This window comes from Capra hircus, chromosome 12 (genome assembly GCF_001704415.2).
Source record: "Capra hircus breed San Clemente chromosome 12, ASM170441v1, whole genome shotgun sequence".
In the NCBI taxonomy this organism is placed as follows: domain Eukaryota; kingdom Metazoa; phylum Chordata; class Mammalia; order Artiodactyla; family Bovidae; genus Capra; species Capra hircus.
This window is the reverse complement of record NC_030819.1, coordinates 70150406-70171878: the sequence shown is the minus strand read 5'-3', so window position 1 is coordinate 70171878 and position 21473 is coordinate 70150406. Positions and strand designations below refer to the sequence as shown.

The 21473-nt window shown below is 44.8% G+C and overlaps 1 protein-coding gene and 1 pseudogene across 2 annotated transcripts in view; one reads left to right on the top strand and one right to left on the bottom strand.

The window, feature by feature from the left end:
* RUBCNL (RUN and cysteine rich domain containing beclin 1 interacting protein like) overlaps positions 1-21191 on the bottom strand; it is a 48931-nt gene extending 27740 nt beyond the window's left edge. Inside the window, exon 1 of one of the 2 annotated variants that reach the window (XM_005687441.3) lies at positions 19716-21191. The gene's annotated coding sequence lies outside the window, so the exon portion shown is untranslated. Of the gene's footprint in view, positions 1-19118; positions 19175-19715 lie in introns of those variants that run through there. The other variant, XM_018056758.1, reaches the window with a different exon arrangement.
* Positions 4125-7584, top strand: LOC108637307 (annotated as a pseudogene).

Here is a 21473-nt window from a genome sequence, read left to right as displayed (position 1 = left end):
AAAGTGAGCCCCTGTTTCCTAAAGATACGAAGTTTTTCTCACCCAATGCTTGCAAATAGACCCAAAAAGGCAATGTGAAAATCGTTCTAAAAAATCTGTGGGTTTTCTTGATTTGGGGGTCTCCCATTCTAGGCCACAGCGCTGGGAGTGATGCAGGAGACACGTTCAGTCTCTAAGTCGTGTCCGACTCTTTGTGACCGCGTGGACCGTAGCCCGCCAGGCTCCTCTGTCCATAGCATTTCCCAGGCAAGGATACAGGAGTGGCTCGCCATTTCCTTCTCCAGGAGATCTTTCCAGACCAGGAATCAAACCCACGTCTCCTGCATCAGCAGACAGATTCTTTACCACTGAGCTACCAAGGAAGACTGATGCCGGAGACAGGCAGACAGACATATATATATGTGTGTGTGTGTGTGTGTACACCGACTCAACGGACACGAGTTTCTGTAAACTCCGGGAGCTGGCGATGGACAGGGAGGCCTGGCGTGCTGCTGTCCATGGAGTCGCAAAGAGTCGGACACGACTGAGCGACTGGACTGGACTGAATGTGCATATATATGCCATCTTGAGCACACAAGCTCCAGATCACCAGTCACAAAATATCACAGGATTTGGCGATAAACTGCCAGCTCTCACTATCTGAAGTGTTTCATCTTCCTTCTCCTGAGCTCAAATCCCACCTGTGCCCCAATTTCTCTCTGTCACACATCTTCTCCTCTCCAGTAATTTCAAGTGTTATAATTACAAAAAAAAAAAAAAAAAAAGCCCACCATGACTATGGTTTTATAAAATGCCCCAAACACAGAAGTCTAGAGTAAAAAGTGAGGCCTTCTCATCACACCAAGCCCCACCAACCCCAATTCTGTCCCAAAAATAACACTGTCAACCATTTTATTCCTTCCGATCGTCTATGAATTAACACACACATGTCAGATCAGAAGACATGGCATGTTTTCTTTTTTATACACATGTGATCACACGGGACATATGCTAAATATACTTTCTTTTTCTCTCAATAATGTGTCTTGAGGGTACATACCCTTTTTTTTTAAACTATCTTAGCACTTTTAGGGTATAAATGTATCATCATTTCTTAGTCATTCCTATTAATGAAAATTTATCTTCAGTTTTTTACTATAATAAAATATACAGCAATGAACATCCTCGTATTGCTTTTTGTTGATTTTCTATTATATCTTTTCTTTTACTACTTCTAATTTTAGTTCTGAGCCCATGACCTATGATAATCTTACTATTTCCCAAAGAATGAAGCTATGTAAGTCATGTTGTATTCTCATACTTCTACACATCATATTTAGTTTTCTGTGTGAGAGACGACTACAGCTGAGAAACCATATGGTAAGTAATAGTGTGATCCCTGTGTTTTTATAAACAGATTAAAGTTAATAATTCAAAGAGAATGATGTTATTTATGAGCCTCTCAGATATGGAAACAACTGCACTGAGCAAAAACAGACTTTCTTATAAAAAGCCATTTTCAGAAGCAGGTGCTTGTACTACTTCCTTCTAGAAAGATGTTCTTGTTTCACACAAAGAGCCTGCAGACCTTGGCTCTGCCAGGTTATAAAATAAGAACTTTTTAGAGCGGGAATAGAACCACAGAAATTCAAGCTATATCTAAGGTCACAGCTGGGGAGGGGCAGGGAAAGGATGGCAAGCCAGGCTGAACACTCACTAAGGAGCAGAAGTTTCCCTGAGAGGCACATGGACACAGAGGGTACAGCAATGTCTGGAAACGAAGTCCAGTTCCTGGTGAGAAGATATCCTCTCCATCTCTTGATCTTTGGGGCAGAGATGATTCGTGAGCTATCAAGAAATGGTTGCTGGTTGCGGGGGACTGCCCGTGAAGGGTTAAGTCTTGGGAGCTGTTCGGCAGGTTATGCAGAGCCTTAGGCAGGTTCCTAAGCTCCCTGTCCCGCCCCCCTGAAGAATTTTTATAGCCCTTAAGGCTCTGGGATGTCTAGTTCCTGCAACACTTCATAGAAGATAGATGATCTTATTGTGTTCTATATACAATGGTAAGGGTCTGGTGATTGTATCCTGAGATTAAAAACAATCTTGTAAATGTCATAAGTCACGTACATTATCCTATATATACTGTAGCATAATAAAGCCATTTTGGTCTGATCCTCTCAACCCCATCTTTTGTCTCTCTCTTATTTTTCTTAGCGGGGACGCTCCGTTCTCTCCCTGTGCAGGTGCGACTCTTGCTTGTGCTGGCCGCGGCAGGTGGCGCCCAACGTGGGGCTGTTCGACAGTTTTCCTCACCACTACTCTTATTAGCTGAAAAGAGTGAGTATATAAGTATACAAGTAATTTAAATTAAGGAGGAGTAGTAAGGTATATAGTTGAGAGTATAAATATGGGACAGACGCATAGTCGTCAATTGTTTGTACATATGTTATCTGTAATGTTGAAACATCGGGGAATTACTGTTTCCAAACCTAAATTAATCAATTTTCTTTCATTTATTGAGGAAGTTTGCCCTTGGTTCCCCAGAGAAGGCACAGTAAATTTAGAGACATGGAAGAAGGTAGGGGAACAAATCCGGACTCATTATACTCTACATGGCCCTGAAAAAGTCCCTGTTGAAACTTTATCCTTTTGGACACTAATTCGTGATTGCCTGGACTTTGATAATGATAAATTAAAACGTTTAGAAAATTTATTGAAACAGGAAGAAAATCCTCTCCATGTTCCTGATTCGGAACCCAGGTATGCTGTTCCCGAGGGAGTTAAAGGCGACCCTCCGTTTTCTAAATTATCGCGTCCTTCAGATAATGATGATTCACTTTCATCCACAGATGAGGCGGAATTAGACGAAGAAGCTGCTAAATACCATCAAGAAGATTGGGGTTTTTTGGCACAAGAAAAGGGGGCGTCAACATCTAAAGATGATTTGGTTGAATGTTTAAAAAACCTCACTGTTGCTTTACAGAACTCAGGAATTAAGCTTCCTAGTAACAATGCCAAATCTCCTTCTGCTCCGCCTCTTCCCCCTGCCTATGCCCCTTCCGCTGTAGCTGGTCTCGATCCCCCTCCGGGGCCTCCTCCTCCACCTGAGATTGTGTCTCCGCTGCAAAAGACATTGAGACAGCACAACGACTTGGTGAGGTTGTCTCCGATTTTTCTCTTGCTTTTCCTGTCTTTGAAAATAACAACCAGCGTTTTTATAAAGTGCTGCCTTTCAAACAATTAAAAGAGTTAAAGATTGCTTGCTCACAATACGGTCCTACCGCTCCATTCACTATTGCTATGATAAAAAATTTGGGTACTCAAAATCTACCCCCAAATGATTGGAAACAAATAGCTAGGGCCTGTCTTTCGGGGGGAGATTATTTACTATGGAAATCTGAATATGTTGAACAGTGTGCTCGTATAGCCGATGTTAATCGGCAGCAAGGTATACAGACCTCCTATGAAATGTTGGCTGGTGAAGGTGCTTTCAAGGCTACTAATACTCAACTTAACTTCTTACCTGGTGCATATGCACAAATATCAAATGCGGCTCGGCAGGCATGAAAAAAACTTCCTAGCTCCAGTACTAAGACAGAAGATCTTTCAAAAGTCCAACAGGGACCTGATGAGCCTTATCAGGACTTTGTGGCACGGCTCTTAGATACTATAGGTAAGATAATGTCAGATGAAAAGGCTGGGATGGTATTAGCAAAACAATTGGCTTTTAAAAACGCTAACTCTGCCTGTCAAGCTGCTTTACGACCTTATCGAAAAAAGGGAGATCTGTCTGATTTTATTCGCATTTGTGCTGACATTGGACCCTCCTACATGCAAGGCATTGCTATGGCAGCGGCATTACAAAAAAAAAGCATTAAAGAGGTACTTTTTCAGCAACAAGCCAAAAACAAAAAAGGATATCAAAAGTCAGGTAATTCGGGTTGCTTTGTTTGTGGTCAACCTGGCCATCGGGCTGCAGTGTGCCCCCAAAAACAACAAATCCCTGTTAACACTCCTAATTTATGCCCACGATGTAAAAAGGGGAAGCATTGGGCCCGGGATTGTCGTTCTAAAACAGATGTTCAAGGTAATCCTTTACCCCCGGTTTCAGAAAACTGGGTGAGGGGCCAGCCCCTGGCCCCAAAACAATGTTATGGGGCAACACTGCAGGTTCCCAAAGAACCATTGCAGAACTCTATCGAGCCACAAGAGGCAGCGCGGGATTGGACCTCTGTGCCACCTCCTACACAGTATTAACCCCCGAGATGGGGGTTCAAACCCTTGCCACAGGAGTGTTTGGGCCTTTACCTCCAGGAACTGCTGGACTGCTTTTGGGGCGCAGCAGTGCGTCTTTAAAAGAAATACTTATTCATCCTGGTGTGATTGACTCTGATTATACAGGAGAGATAAAAATATTAGCCTCCGCTCCTAACAAAATTATTGTAATCAATGCAGGACAACGTATAGCTCAACTCCTTTTAGTTCCATTAGTTATACAAGAAAAAACAATTAACCGAGACCGTCAAAAAAAAGGTTTCAGGTCCTCTGACGCCTATTGGGTGCAAAATGTTACCGAGGCACGACCAGAACTTGAGCTACGCATTAATGGTAAGCTTTTCCGCGGAGTGCTTGATACAGGGGCCGATATTAGCGTTATTTCTAAAAAATACTGGCCTACTACATGGCCTAAACAAATAGCTATTTCCACTCTTCAAGGTATTGGCCAAACTACCAATCCAGAACAAAGTTCGTCCCTTCTTACTTGGGGAGATAAAGATGGCCATACAGGCCAATTTAAACCTTATATTCTGCCCCATCTTCCAGTTAATCTATGGGGGCGTGATATATTAAACAAAATGGGTGTTTATTTATATAGTCCTTCACCCACCGTAACAGATTTGATGTTAGATCAGGGCTTACTCCCAAACCAAGGTTTAGGTAAACAACATCAAGGCATCATTTTACCTCTTGATTTAAAATCTAATCAAAGTCAAAAGGGCTTGGGGTGTTTTCCCTAGGGACCTCTGATTCTCCTGTGACACATGCCGATCCTATTGATTAAAAATCTGAGGAACCGATATGGGTCGATCAGTGGCCCCTAACACAAGAAAAACTTTCTGCCGCACAACAGCTGGTGCAGGAACAGCTGAGACTTGGGCATATTGAACCCTCTACCTCTGCGTGGAATTCCCCAATTTTTGTTATTAAAAAGAGTAGAGAAAATGGAGATTGCTACAAGACCTTCGTAAGGTAAATGAAACGATGATACATATGGGAGCCCTACAACCTGGGTTGCCCACTCCTTCCGCTATACCTGACAAATCCTATATCATTATTATAGATTTAAAAGATTGTTTTTACACTATTCCTCTTGCACCCCAAGATTGTAAAAGATTTGCCTTTAGTTTGCCCTCTGTTAATTTTAAAGAGCCTATGCAACGCTATCAATGGAGAGTCCTCCCACAAGGAATGACTAATAGCCCTATGTTGTGTCAAAAATTTGTTGCCACAGCATTAGCTCCCATTCGTCAACTTTTTCCTCAGTTATATTTAGTTCATTATATGGATGATATATTACTAGCTCATGCTGACGAACATCTATTGTATCAAGCTTTTTCTATTCTAAAAAAACACTTGAGTCTTAATGGTCTTGTCATAGCTGATGAAAAAATTCAAACTCACTTTCCCTATAATTATTTGGGTTTCTCCTTATATCCTCACGTTTATAATACCCAATTAGTAAAATTACAGACTGATCATTTAAAAACTCTAAATGACTTTCAAAAACTTCTAGGAGACATTAATTGGATACGCCCTTATTTAAAATTACCCACTTACACCTTGCAACCATTATTTGACATCCTTAAAGGTGACTCTGACCCTGCGTCACCCCGAACACTTTCTTTAGAAGGACGATCAGCCTTACAATCAATAGAAGAAGCTATTAGACAACAACAGATTGCTTATTGTGATTACCAACGATCATGGGGTCTGTATATACTTCCTACCCCTCGAGCACCCACAGGGGTTCTTTATCAAGATAAACCTTTGCGATGGATATATCTATCTGCTACTCCAACTAAACATCTGCTCCCTTACTATGAGCTTGTTGCAAAAACTGTAGCAAAAGGACGTCATGAGGCCATCCAATATTTTGGTATGAAACCCCCTTTCATTTGTATTCCTTATACTTTAGAACAACAAGATTGGCTTTTTCAATTTTCAGATAATTGGTCTATAGCTTTCGCAAATTACCCGGGACGGATTACTCATCATTATCCTTCTGATAAATTGTTACAATTTGCTAGCTTTCATGCCTTTATTTTTCCAAAAATAGTTCGCCGACCACCCATTCCCGAAGCGACACTTATATTTACAGATGGATCTTCTAATGGTACTGCAGCTTTAATTATTAACCATCAAACCTATTATGCACATACCAGTTTCTCTTCTGCCCAGGTTGTAAAATTATTTGCAGTCCATCAAGCATTGCTGACTGTACCCACTTCCTTCAATTTATTTACAGACAGCTCCTATGTGGTCGGTGCTTTACAGATGATTAAAACTGTTCCAATTATCGGCACAACCTCTCCTGAAGTTCTTAACTTATTTACATTAATTCAACAGGCCCTTCACCGTCGTCAATACCCGTGTTTCTTTGGGCATATTTGTGCGCATTCCACCCTTCCTGGTGCCCTGGTACAAGGCAATCACACCGCGGACGTTCTTACTAAACAGGTGTTTTTTCAATCAGCTATCGATGCAGCCCAAAAATCTCATAACTTACATCACCAAAATAGTCATTCTTTATGGTTACAATTTAAGATTTCCCGTGAAGCTGCACGACAAATCGTAAAATCTTGCTCTACCTGTCCTCAATTCTTTGTTCTCCCTCAATATGGTATCAACCCTCGAGGTTTACGCCCTAATCATCTCTGGCAAACAGATGTCACTCACATTCCTCAATTTGGGCGTCTTAAATATGTTCATGTCTCCATCGACACTTTTTCCCATTTTCTCATGGCCTCCCTTCATACTGGAAAATCAACTCGTCACTGTATTCAACATTTGCTCTTTTGCTTTTCTATTTCAGGAATCCCACACACCCTTAAAACAGATAATGGACCCGGTTATACTAGCCGTTCTTTCCAACATTTTTGTCTTTCTTTCAAAATTCATCATAAGACAGGAATTCCATATAATCCACAGGGACAAGGTATTGTAGAACGAGCCCATCAACGCCTTAAACATCAATTATTAAAACTAAAAAAGGGGAATGAACTGTATAGCCCCTCACCGCATAACGCCTTAAATCATGCTCTTTATGTTCTAAACTTTTTAACTTTAGACGCAGAAGGCAACTCAGCAGCCCAACGTTTTTGGGGAGAACGGTCCTCATGCAAAAAACCACTTGTACGATGGAAAGATCCACTTACCAATCTGTGGTATGGGCCAGACCCTGTATTAATATGGGGACGGGGGCATGTTTGTGTTTTTCCACAGGATGCCGAAGCGCCGCGCTGGATCCCGGAGAGGCTGGTACGCACCACGGAAGAACTCCCTGACATATCAAATGCATCGCATGACATTGGGCGAGCCCACGAGTGAGCTGCCTACCCAAAGGCAGATTGAGGCGTTGATGCGATATGCTTGGAATGAGGCTCATGTACAACCTCCAGTGACACCCACAAATATACTGATCATGTTATTATTATTGTTACAGCGGATACAAAACGGAGCGGCTGCGGCTTTTTGGGCATACATTCCTGATCCGCCTATGATTCAATCATTAGGATGGGATAAAGAAATAGTACCTGTCTATGTCAACGATACAAGTCTTTTAGGAGGAAAATCAGACATTCACATTTCCCCTCAGCAAGCCAATATCTCTTTTTATGGTCTTACTACACAATATCCTATGTGCTTTTCTTATCAATCACAACATCCTCACTGTATACAGGTGTCAGCTGATATATCCTATCCTCGAGTGACTATTTCTGGCATTGATGAAAAAACCGGAAAAAGATCGTACCGTGACGGAACTGGACCTCTCGACATTCCGTTTTGTGACAAACATCTAAGCATCGGCATAGGAATAGACACTCCTTGGACTTTATGTCGAGCCCGGGTTGCATCAGTGTACAACATCAACAATGCCAATACCACCTTTTTATGGGATTGGGCACCTGGGGGAAAACCTGATTTCCCCGAATATCGAGGACAGCATCCACCCATTCTCTCTGTAAACACTGCTCATATATATCAAACAGAACTGTGGAAACTTTTGGCTGCTTTTGGTCATGGCAATAGTCTATATTTACAACCCAATATTAGTGGGAGTAAATATGGTAATGTAGGAGTTACGGGGTTTTTATATCCCCGAGCTTGTGTCCCTCACCCATTCATGTTGATACAAGGCCATGTGGAAATAACACTGTCATTGAATATTTATCATTTAAATTGTTCTAATTGCATACTTACCAATTGCATAAGAGGTGTTGCCAAAGGAGAACAAGTTATAATAGTAAAACAACCTGCTTTTGTAATGTTACCTGTTGAAATAACTGAAGCTTGGTATGACGAGACTGCTTTAAAATTGCTACAACGCATTAACACGGCTCTTAGCCGCACTGAAAGAAGTGTGAGCCTGATTGTTCTGGGTATAGTATCTTTAATCACCCTTATAGCAACTGCTGTTACCGCTTCTGTATCTTTAGCACAATCCATTCAAGCTGCTCATACTGTAGATTCCTTGTCATATAATGTTACTAAAGTAATGGGAACACAAGAAGATATAGATAGAAAAATGGAAGATAGATTATCAGCTTTATATGATATGGTTAGAGTTCTAGGAGAACAAGTTCAGAGCATTAGTTTTCGCATGAAAATTCAATGTCATGCTAATTATAAGTGGATTTGTGTTACAAAAAAGGCTTATAATGCATCTGACTTTCCGTGGGATAAGGTGAAAAAACATCTACAAGGAATTTGGTTTAATACTAATGTTTCTCTAGATCTATTGCAATTGCATAATGAAATTCTTAATATTGAAAATTCTCCAAAAGCTACTCTAAATATAGCTGATACTGTCAACAATTTTTTACAAAATCTATTTTCTAACTTCCCTAGCTTGCATTCACTGTGGCGAAGCATAATTGCTGTGGGCGCGGTTCTGACTGTTGTGCTTATCGTAATTTGTTTAGCTCCTTGTTTTATTCGTAGCATTGTTAAAGAATTTTTACATGTGAAAATTCTGATACATAAAAACATGTTGCAACACCGACATCTTATGGAGCTTTTAAAAAATAAAGAGAGGGGAGCTGCGGGGGACTGCCTGTGAAGGGTTAAGTCTTGGGAGCTGCTCGGCAGGTTATGCAGAGCCTTAGGCATGTTCCTAAGCTCCCTGTCCCGCCCCCCTGAAGAATTTTTATAGCCCTTAAGGCTCTGGGATGTCTAGTTCCTGCAACACTTCATAGAAGATAGATTATCTTATTGTGTTCTGTATACAATGGTAAGGGTCTGGTGATTGTATCCTGAGATTAAACACAATCTTGTAAATGTCATAAGTCACGTACATTATCCTATATATACTGTAGCATAATAAAGAAAGGCATCAGCCATTTTGGTCTGATCCTCTCAACCCCATCTTTTGTCTCTCTTATTTTTCTTAGCGGGGACGCTCCGTTCTCTCCCTGTACAGGTGCGACTCTTGCTTGTGCTGGCCGCGGCAGCTGGTTATGTTGCTTATTGCCACACTGCTTACAATCTGTTATTCAATTAAACAGATATTTATTGACCATATGCTACATGACTGGCATTGTTTTTGTTTTGGTAGCACAAGGGTAAGAGTGGTGACTAAGATAAGCTTCCTGCCTTCCAGTAGCCGACATACTGGCAGAGGGGGAACAGGGACTAAACACCTACATTGATACCTCTCAGGTACTGACTGGCAGCAGATAATCTGAATCTAAGGAATGACCAGCATCTTCTCCAAGTCCTTCCCACTGTCATAAATGAGCTCCTTTGGATCAGAGATGCTTATGTGCAAAGATAAAAATCAATCTCCAACCACATATTAAAGGAAGAGAAATTTAGTTGCAAAGCTTACTGTCATTTCTACTGGGATTTTCCTTTTGAGAGCAAACACAGGCCAGATTACTAGTTAACACATGGGCACCAGCAAAGGCCCTAGACAGGGAAGAGACTCCAGGACTTCCCCCACCCACCCTAAATCATTCTGGAAGGTCCCTGTGCACTGGACTCAGTGGTCCCACGGAGCATGACTGCATCGCTAGGGCCACTGCTGGGGTACCACATCCACTCCAAAGATGCAACCTTTGCAAGAGGGGAAGATGACTCATTGTGAGCCACCATGACCTCTAGAGTGACCTCACAAAAGCCCAGTAGATCACAGTATCAGTTGCTCAGTTGTGTCCGACTCCCTGCAACCCCATGGACTGTAGCCCACCAGGTTCCTCTGTCCATGGGATTCTCCAGGCAAGAATGTGGAGTGGGTTGCTATTCCCTTCAGCAGGGGATCTTCCCAACCCAGGGGTGGAACCCAGGTCTTCTGCATTGCAAGCAGATTCTTTACCATCTGAGCCACCAGGGAGGCCCAAGCAGCCAGCATTTTGATGGTAGATAAACAACTTTAGCAGCTAATACCCCTAACAATCTTAAAGATACTCGATGAATAGGCAAAGTATGTCAGGTTTAGGATTTGGGGTTTTCTCTGCCTCAGCACTAACTAGTACCTGAATACATTGCTGGGAGCATCAGAGAAAAGCCTCATCTTAAATGTTATCTTCTCAGATAGGCCTCCCTGGTTACCCTATAAATAACGGTAACTGCCCCTCCCTAATAGCTCCTCTCCCCCTTGGCAACTCTCTTTTTTTTTCTCCTTACTCCTCACCACTAATCATCATTTTGTTTAACCTCAATGACTAACACCCCCTAGAATGTAAAATCTTTGAGGGCAGTTTTTATTTATTTATTTGGCTGCACCGGGTTTTAGTGGCAGCACATAGGATCTTCGACCTTTGTTGGTGCGTGTAGGACCTAGTTCCCTTGTATTGGGAATGCAGTCTTAGCCACTAAGGAAGTCCCCAGGTTGTTGGGTTTTTTTAATTGGAGAAGATTGCTTTACAATGCTGTGTTAGTTTTTGCTGTACAATGAATGAATCAGCTATGTAATTTTTATTTTGATCACTGCTCTGCCCCTGGTATCTAGAACAGGGGCACATAATAGATAGGTGCCCAACAAATACATTGTGTGTATGAATAAAAGAATGAACAAACTCACCAATAGTACCTAAGCATGGTTATGTTGGCTATTTCTGTTGCCTGAGAAAGGAATCCAAGAACAGGCATCACTCAGTAGAAGAAACTGGAGAGCACGACCTCAAATGGCTGCCAACAATTTCCTTAGAACAGAGGATGTTAGAGAAGAGAAATCGCACACAGGAGTTGAGCATCAAAGGTCACATTCATTCCTTGCAGCTTTGTGGTGTCTTAGTGAGCATGCCCAGTAGGAGACAGAAGCAAGCAGAGACTGAACCGATCTCGAGCCACGGCACGTGAGCCCTTTGGTTAAGACAGTTCCCCAGAACCTCTTCCCATCTCTCTGTATCCACTTCCCTTCGTGTTTTGACTTTAAACAAAGGCTCATATCCCCCCAAGGCATCTGCAGACTCCAGCGATCACAGCTCATCCAGAAATCATCAAGATGCCCAATAAGGAGACTTCCTGGCTTCCGTGTCAGGGGCCAGGAACCCGAGTCAACTGCAGTTCGCAGACAGCTGCACCTCCACTGCGCATGCGCTGCATTCTCAAGAGGACAGCATGGAGAAGAAGCAGTACCAGCCTGCAGGGGTGGCTGGCGGTGCCGCCGGACTCCTCTCTGGGCAGCTTAACCTTGGCAGTGACCCTTACTCGTGAAGTCATTTGTCAGAAGAACACAGAGGAAGGACAGAAAGCAGGGTGGGGTGGGAAGGGGAAGACCCAGGCAGGGCAGAGGTCAAGGAACTCCAGCTATTTGCCTAAGAAGACTTCAGGGTTGCCCAAGATGCACGAATGACTGACTTCCCCTGTGGTCACGGCACACGTCACACTTAACACTCTCATTCTGCACAATGAACATTTATGATATCTCAGGTGTTCTTAGGGCAGTCTGGGAACTGAAATGCAGCCCATCAAGGGTCTCACCCAAAGTCTATTAGCAATCAGCAGAAGCAGAACAAAAATAAAAATCTGACACCACACCTGATGCAAAGCTCCTTCCCCTGGTATTTACGTGTTCCACGTGGGCTGAAATTAGCAGGATATTTTCAATTTCCTTAGCAAAGTAATTTTAAGAATTTCCCCATCAGATGTGTCACAAAGCATGGGATTAAGAACCACACAGCTGCATATATTTGATCCCATGCCTTTAGAACAGTTGTCCCCAGAATTTTATGATATGACTTCCTATTTGAAAAAACATCTTTGCATTTACATCTCCAGTATAAGACTTTTATTTATAAATCTTACATATGCACAGATATTCTAATACACTGTATAATTATAAAGCATTATTGAAACAGATCCAAGAGCATAGGATTTTGTTCTCGCTTTCCAATGAATCATCTTGTACCCTAAAGGTGCATAACTTCCACTTTAGGGACCACTGCTCAAGTAATGTTTTACTCAAAATCTTACATACAAAAATCAATAATAAAAAAAGACTTATACATGAATATAATTAGATAATTAAATAAGACTTAGAAAAATATTAATATAAAAATTTACCCAAAGTAAGGCTAGGTATCTGTACTTGAAAGATGGCTTTAGAGCATCTTGTTTAGACAAAATATTGGGTTGGAAAAATCCAGATGAACTTTTCGGCCAATTCAATAAGGTGGGGAGCCATATTAGAAAACAGTTTGACAGTTTTTCAAAAGTTCAACATACAGTTACCATTTGGGCAAGCAATCCCACTCCTGGCTACACATCCAAGAGAAACCAAAGTATATGTTAACATAAAAACTTACATGTAAATATTCTTAAATTGAGATATATTTGAGCTTAACGGGTACAGCGTAATGATTTGATTTACATACATCATGAAGCCATTATCACAGTAAGTTTAGTGAACATCCATCCTCTCATAAAGTCACAAAATTAAAGAAAGAGAAAGAAATATTTTTCCTTGTGATGAGAATGCTCAGGAGTCACTCTCTTGATGACGTTCACACATAACACACAGCAGTGTAAGTTATATTCATCCTGTTACACATCACAACTCTAGTACTTATTTATCTTAGAGCTGGAAGTATGTACCTTCAACGGCTTTTATCCAGTTTTCCCTCCCCGCCCCCTCCACTGTCATCACTGGCAACCAAATGTCTGATCTCCTCTTTTAAAATTTGTCTTTGGAGTATAGTTGACCTACAGCACTGCGCTAGTTCCCATTACACAACACAGTGATTTGTTATTTCTATACACACATGAGTGTTAATGGCAGCATTGCTCAGAACAGTTATAAAGTAGAAACCACCCAAATGTCCATCGATCAATGAATAAAGGATGCTACTCTGGCCACCTGATGTGAAGAGCCAGTTCAGTGGAAAAGACCCTGATGCTCGGAAAGATTGAGGGCAGGAGGAGAAGGGGACAACAGAGGATGAGATGGCTGGATGGCATTACCGACTCAATGGACATCAGTTTGACCAAACTCTGGGAGATGGTGAAGGACAAGGAAGCCTGGCATGCTGTAGTCCATGGGGTCGCAAAGAGTTGAACACAACTGAGCAACTGGACAGACAAACAGCCATACAGTGTAACATCGTTCAGCCACAGTAAGAAGGGAAGTACTAACACATGCTACAATATGAGTGAGACCTGAAAACACCCTACTAAGTGAAAGAAGACATTGACAAAAAATATTTCTTCTTTATGAATGAACAAAATTGTTCAGAATAGGCAAACCCATAGAGACAGAAAGTACATTAGCAGTTCCTTTGGGGGATGGGGAGATAGGGGTGACAGGTAAAAATATCTTTCTGAGGTTCGAAATATTTTCAAATCAACTATGCGAATGCGGTCACATATCTGTGAAGATAGGAAAACCACTGGATTGTACACTTCCAATGGGGGAATGTATGTGATGTCAATTCTATCTGCATCTCAGTAATGCTGTTGGAAAAAATGAAATGGGCCTCGGCCATCTCCCTTCCAAAAGGTCTAGAAAGAGACGCTGTTATTCTGCGGACCATGGGCATCAAAGGAGCATGAGCTGAGAGTCAGGCTGAGAACAATGGAACTGAAAGTTACAAGGGGAAACAGAGACTAGACAAAGGCAGCAGGAATAAATGTGCCGAAAGTTAGTACGGAGAAGGGAGAGAGCAAGAAGAAGTGAGAAAGCCACGACTGAACTATGCAGGAGGAAACCCCAAGGGCCGGTAATGACAAGGCCACCGGCGCGATGGCTGAGTTCCGGGGCACTGCTTGTCTGCACTGAGGGTTCCAGGCGCCCACCCTTCTCTTCACACCAGCACTGCAGGGGAGCTTCTCCTGGCCCCAATTTATATTCTACTGGCCGGCAAAGTCAGAGAGGTGAGGTATCATGGTCGTGTTCGGTTAAGTGCCTATCTTTCAGAAACATATACAGAAGGATTCAGAATTGACAGAATTTATTGAATGTACTTTAAAATAATACAGCGGGAAGGTCCAGGGGGGGATATGGATGAAACACGATGGGCCACACCGATCACTGTTGAAGATGGGAGGAGGGCACATGGACTGTTCTCTCTACTTAATGTTTGAAATTTTCCATAAGACAATCCCCAGGTTAAAAACAACAACCAGCCTTCAACATGTGCCATGTCTTTCTGTGTAGCCGAGTTGCCTGTCTTTCCTCCTTACCTATCACCTCTACAACCTATGTCTCTATACCCCTCTGCACCCTACACCCTTCTACCCTCCTCTTCCCACCCCCATCCTGATCTTATTCAAGTTTACCTTTGGATTGAGACATTCCCCATCATCCTTTTAAAAGCTGCATCCCTCCAAGTGTACATGCTCCCCATTTACTGACCTACTGTGTTCCACAGCACGTAGCCTCTGATTGCTTACCCATCAGCAGTCATTCATTACTAACTCTTGGAGGGCGTTTACTACATGCCTGACATGGTTCTAAGCTTTCTAAACACACACACACACTCTCGATCCTCCTAACAACCTATGAGGTAGATATGACCACACCATCTTTATTTTACAGAAGAGAAACTGAGGCACAGTCAACGGAGCCAGTTTCCCACCCAGGCTAGTCTTGTTCCAAGTCCACACTCTTATCCACAACAGCACAGGGGTGAAGGGAAGAACTTTAAATCTCATGGACTTAACCACCTCTCCAGAAGATCCTCAGTCACCAAGCATGGAGCAGCTGCTGGGAGCCCGGTAACATCGGTAACACTGACATGGTGACCTCCGCCAGCCCAAATCTCCATACAGACCAGAGTCGAAATTAACAGTGAGAACCCCAGCCCCAGAAAAAGATTTTATATAGGTCATAGACAGTTCAAATGATTTGACAATTGAACCATATTGTTTAAAGTACCCTTGGGACTTCCCTGGTTGCCCAGTGGTTAAGACTTCACCTCCCAATGCGGGAGATGTGGGTTCATCCCTGGTTGGGGAGCTAAAATCCCACATGCCTCCAGGCCAAAAAAACAAAACATAAAACAGAAACAATATTGTAACAAATTCAATAAAGACTTTAAAAATGGTCCACATTAAAAAAAAAAAGCAAACTTAAAAAAAAAAATGCCCTTAAAAGTAAGTATATTCAGAAGTTCAAGTTTCTTCACCTATCAGATTTAAAGTGGCCGTCCTCAATTTCCAAACAAAGAGAGAACACAGGAGTAACTTACATATATTTTCAGGACGTAGTTGTTCTCTGACCCACTATAGCTTGTTGGAATAAAAGAATGTAGAAGAATATAAGGATAAAAAAACCATAAAACCCTCCACCCTCCAATTTTCATCACCTGAAATCAACCATAGAAAAGCATGAGTTGGCCCTGGGTGCCATTCAACGTTCCCTGCCAGAAAACGTTTGAGGTCTAATTTGCATTTATCTCTTTTTAATGATGGTAATGCTAAGGATCTAAGAAAAGAAACTAAAGACTTTTTTAAAAACAATTTTCAAACATAATTGCTGGGCGAATCACACCATGTGTAGTTTTTACTTATTTGCCATCTGCCAGTCATTTGTTACGGCTGACAAAAACAGGACTCTGAAACTTCCCTTTATACCCTGAGAAGTATTTCTTTCCAGTTCATACTCCATGTTCCAGTGAGAAATAAAGCATTCACTCAAAATAGGATTATTAGCACGGTTTTGTGCATGAGAAAAGTGAGGATCAGAAAAAGGAAGTAAAGGCCGCACAGCAGGGCTTCCCTGCTGGCTCAGTGGTATCGAGTCCGCCTGCCAGTGCTGCCGACACAGGTTCGACCCCTGATCTGGGAAGATGCCACAAGCCCCGAGGCAACCAGGTAGGCCCACGGGCCGCAACTATTGAGCCCAAGGGCCACAACTACGAAAGCCGGTGAGCCCTAGAGCCCATGCTCCGGCAACAAAAGAAGCCACCACAACGAGAACCTACGCGCCGCATCGAAGAGCCGTCCCGGGGAGCAGCAATGAAGACCCAGCACAGCCAAAAAAAATAAATAAATAAATAAAGACCACACAGCAATTTGGCAACTAGTTCAGCATCCTGGATGCCTGCTCCAAAGCCTTCAGTCTCTCTCACCCCGGCTGGGAGAAAACCCAGTGCAGATGCTAAGAAGAAGAAGAAAAAAAATAGTACCAATCAAATATAATTGTTATGCCAATCGAAGAGAAATTCCTCATTGCTCACTGTGTGACCTTGGGCAAGGCACGCAGCCTCTCTGTGCTTCAGTTTCTTTACAGATGGTTGTGAGAACTAAATGGATTGTAATATGCATATCTGAGTCTGGCACACAACAGTCTAAAAGTTGGCTTTATTATCACCATCAGGGTTATTTTATAAGACTTACAGTTCTGTGTAAGACAGTCTCAGTTGTATTTCCCAAACTCTTAAATGAGTCATCTTTCAACTCCTTTTAGTTAAAATGCAAAAGCCAATCAGAGGTCCTATTTGGTATCATAAAAAGAGAAAATATGACAGAAGGGCTCTAGTATTGCTCACGTTTATAATCTCTGGAAAGCTGGACATGCTTATCTAAAAAGGACTGCTTAAATTTTAACAGTAAGGCAACCAACCAACCTTGCAAATCTCTCCTTTCAGTATTAGAACTAGGAATCTAAAATTAGTAATAAGAGAAACTGCTCAGATTCCTCCCTGCTATTATCGTGTGCTGTGTGTGACTTGTGTAGGAAACATTTCCAGAGCCCCTATCTTCCTCTGAAGATGTTCGAATTAAAATGCTTATTCTTGGCTGTCTACCCTTGGCTCTGACAGAATTTTCCCCTGTCAGGAAACAAGAACTCCAACTTCAGAAAATGTTTTTGGAGCTAACTGATCTCCCAGGGACCATACCCAATCAACTCTAACCCCTCAGGGGTTTCTCTGGTGGCTCAGTGGTAAAGAATCTCCCTGCCAATGAGAGAGGCTGGCTGGATCCCTGATGGGGGAAGATCCCACATGCCACGTGGCAACTAAGTCCAGCGGGCCACAGCTACTGAGCCTGTGCTCTAGAGCCCCGTGTCCTGCAACAAGACAAGTCACTGCAATGAGAAGCCCCCAAACGCAGCTAAAATAAGCAAAGAGTAGCCCCGACTCGCTGCAATTAAAGAAAGCTTGCACACAAGACCCGCGCAAAGCCATAAATAAATAAAAAATTTTAAAAACCTCCAAGTCCCCCTCACTCAGCCGCCACAGCGACTGTCAACTTTCCTCAACTCTCCGAGCACCGCCCCCACTTTGTACACGTCCTAAAGGAGTTGATGAACCAAGCAAAGTTCCCATGCCCTGACGTCACACTCTGTTGGGCAGGGTAACTGGCTCTGTGCCGTGAAGAGGATTGCAACAAGAGATTGAGAAATCGACACATCTCACCCCGGCAGGTAACCAGGAAAACTCCCGCGCTGCTGAGAAAGTCCTTATTATCGCTACAAGAAAGGTTCGGTTAGGGGCCAGGAAGGAGGTGTGGTCTGCAATGCTAAATTTGTAGAAACCACAGGTGATGCTTTTCAAAACACCACCCTCCCTCCGTTATCTTCCAAACCACCCAGGGAGGTGGAGCACCTCCGATCCTCCCACGTCTCACGCGAGCAAACTGAAGTTCAACGAGGTTTCCTGACTTGTCGAGATCTCCCTGCTATTATTCGACTTCAGGACAAGGTCCAAGACACCCAAGTAGACTGAACCCCAGTCCTTTGCACTTTCGCCTGCAAGCCTATTTAAAGATCCTTTCAAATTGCACTGTAGTAACACAGGGCAGCGCTTGATCATCCCCTTTCCTTTGGGTCTTCATTCCCACTGAGGCTAAATGACCCCTCTTCGGAAGGTTCTCTACATTCCCCCAGCTGACAGCATCTACTCCGCAGGAGATCGGTAGCAAACCTCCCGCGCGGTCACCCGGCAGGCGGGGTGAGGGTGAAACGCAGCTGGCGCGTCCCCGCCGCAATCTCAGCAGGTGGATCCCACACCTGGCGCTCGGCCGAAGAGAAGCCCGGTGTGCCGCTTTCGGGCTCTCACCTACTTCGGTTAAGCCGCAGAAAGTGGCTGTGCCAGTAGTTTGTTGGGGTGTGTTGGGGAGGTGGTCCTCTGGGGGGCCCTCGCCATTTGGGTACGCGCTTTTGTGGAACCGAGAAAAGCCACTCGGCGCTCACGGAAGAGTCGCTTTGCGCCCTCGGTGCCTGGCGGTCCGGCTCCTGCGCCCCTCCGGACCCAAGCCGAGCACCGGGTCGCCCACCACCCCGCACCCCATCCCTTTGCAGGTCAACTCCGCAAAGATCTCCCGGGGTCGGGGGGACTCAGCACTGCCCTGACCTATCTTGGGGTCCCCCTCCCGCGCCCTCTCCGCTCTGCGCACGCCTCTCTGGCACCCCTCCCACCACCCTCCTCGCCCTCCCCCGCCTCCCGCGGCCCTTGCATCCCCGGCCCGGTTCCGCTCACCTCAGCGGTGGAAAAGCCAGCTGGGCTCCGCGCGTCGGCTCCTCTACGGGCCCGGCTCCGAGCGGCGTGGCGAGGTCACTGCGCCCCCCAGCGACCGAGAGAGGGGGCGACGAGGGGGAAGCGGCGCCCTGACGCCGCCCCTCGCCTACATCTCCCCGCGCCAGCCAAAAATATCCCGGGCTCCCGCAGCAAATCGGAGAAACGCCCCCAGCGGAGCGGAGCGCCACTTCCCGGCCTGCTGCTCGCTGGGAGGCGACGCGGAGGCGAGCTGGAAGGAACGCGGGCCCCCTGCTCTCCTCCCGACCCCGGGCCCCGGGTGGCGCGGGCTGGGGTCCGCCGGAGCAGCTATGCACTCCCCCGCTCTCCGCCCGGTTGCCTCCGGAAACCCCTCCCTACCCCTAGCCGGGGGACTCGGATGGAACCGCGCTTTCCGGGGTGGAAACGAGATCATCACAGATCTGGCGGACGTCCACGCCCAACCCGAGTCCCAGACGGGTGGTCTCTAGCACCAGTACAATTGCCTGAAATGATGATCTTAGCAATTTGATTTCAAGTCTGCGCTGCAAGCTGTGGGCCTGGCGGGGACCTACAACTTACCCGGAGCGCGAGCCACGTCTCTCTGACCTCAGCGGGCTGCACCCCGCGGAACCCCACCCGGAGGACGCCACGGTCAGCATCCGTCCAACCTAATCGTCCTTGTCCGCTGGCAGCCAGGGTTTAGAGTCCCATCACAGCTGTGCCGCGGGGAGCACAGCGCATCGCGGGGGAGGCTGGGGAGAAGCAACCAACCAATACAGAAAGTTTTCACAAATAGAAACCCAAGCCCTGACAGTTCCTACGACCGAATGCATCACGTCCCACGCCACCCCCCCGGGGAGCTTCAGCGCGCTCCAGCAGCGCCCCCAGCGTCTCTTGGGGAAAGAATCTCCCAGTTACCTGCCCGGTAACAACACACAGGTGAGCCAGTCCTGGCTTGCTTAGAAGAGGCCCTTCTGCTCGGTAAAACCAAACCCGCATCGCACTCCTTTTAGGTTCTTTGGCTTTGCCCTTTGTCATTTCCAGGTTGTGTAACCACGTCGCAGGTATTTGGGGCTTTATTTGCCGGGTGTCTCTTCGGAACACCCCCCTCCTAGGTGCAGCCTGGCATGGAGTAGTTAAGGGGCAGCGCCGCGTAGACGTGGGTTCTCGGATGAAGCCCTAAGTGAGAATCAGGATCACGAGCCAAATGAGTGCATGCTATCAATTACCCGCTTCCCGCCTGCCAATATAAGACATATACGAGACCCGGTTGGATCCAAGCGTTGGGAAGATCCCCTGGAGGAGGCGATGCCAACCCACTCCAGTATTCCTGCCTGGTGAATCCCATGGACAGAGGAGGCTGGCCGGCTACAGTTCATAGGGTTAGGAAGACTCCTACACGACCGAAGCGTCTTAGCACACACTGCACTTTTGCCGATCCTAGATTGGCCTGACCTAAAAGAACTCGGGATGCTTGGTGTTCTGTCCCAAGCAAGTCCACTGAATGCCGGCTGGGAACAGTTTGCATTAAATCAAGAAGGAAAAGGGTATGGGGTGCGTACCAACATCTGAGTCTGGTATGTAGCAGATACTTTTCCTAATTATTTTCAGCAATCCTAACAACATCCTTGAGAATAACAAATCATTTGTTCCCTTTTCTCAGAGGAGGGATCTGTGGCTAAGCTAGGTTAAGTTACTTGCCCAAGGTCACACAGCTAGGAAGTAGCAGAGTCAGGCTTTGAAGGCAGGTATCTAACATGAAACTGTGTATCCAGTTGCCACCCAGTCACTAGCAAGACACAGAAGAAGAATGAAATGAAGGAGGCCAATGTCATGCAAAGTAAATCAGAGAGTCTATTAGTCAAAAAAACAAAGCAAAAAACAAACAAACTGAGTCCCAGGTAAGGACAGTGTTCTTGTAGGGAGACTAGGAGATTTTAGACCAAGATGGTATGGTTTTGTCAGTTCCCTCTGAAGCCACTTTTAAATCATCTTTACTAACAGGTAGAGAGGTATATCAGAGAAGGCAATGGCATCCCACTCCAGTACTCTTGCCTGGAAAATCCCATGGACCGAGGAGCCTGGTAGGCTGCAGTCCATGGGGTCACTAAGAGTCGGATACGACTGAGCAACTTCACTTTCAGTTTTCACTTTCATGCATTGGAGAAGGAAATGGCACCCCACTCAGTTATTCTTGCCTGGAGAATCCCATGGACGGGGGAGCCTAGTGGGCTGCAGTCCATGGGGTCACTAAGAGTTGGATACGACTGAGCGACTTCACTTTCACTTTTCACTTTCATGCACTGGAGAAGGAAATGGCAACCCACTCCAGTGTTC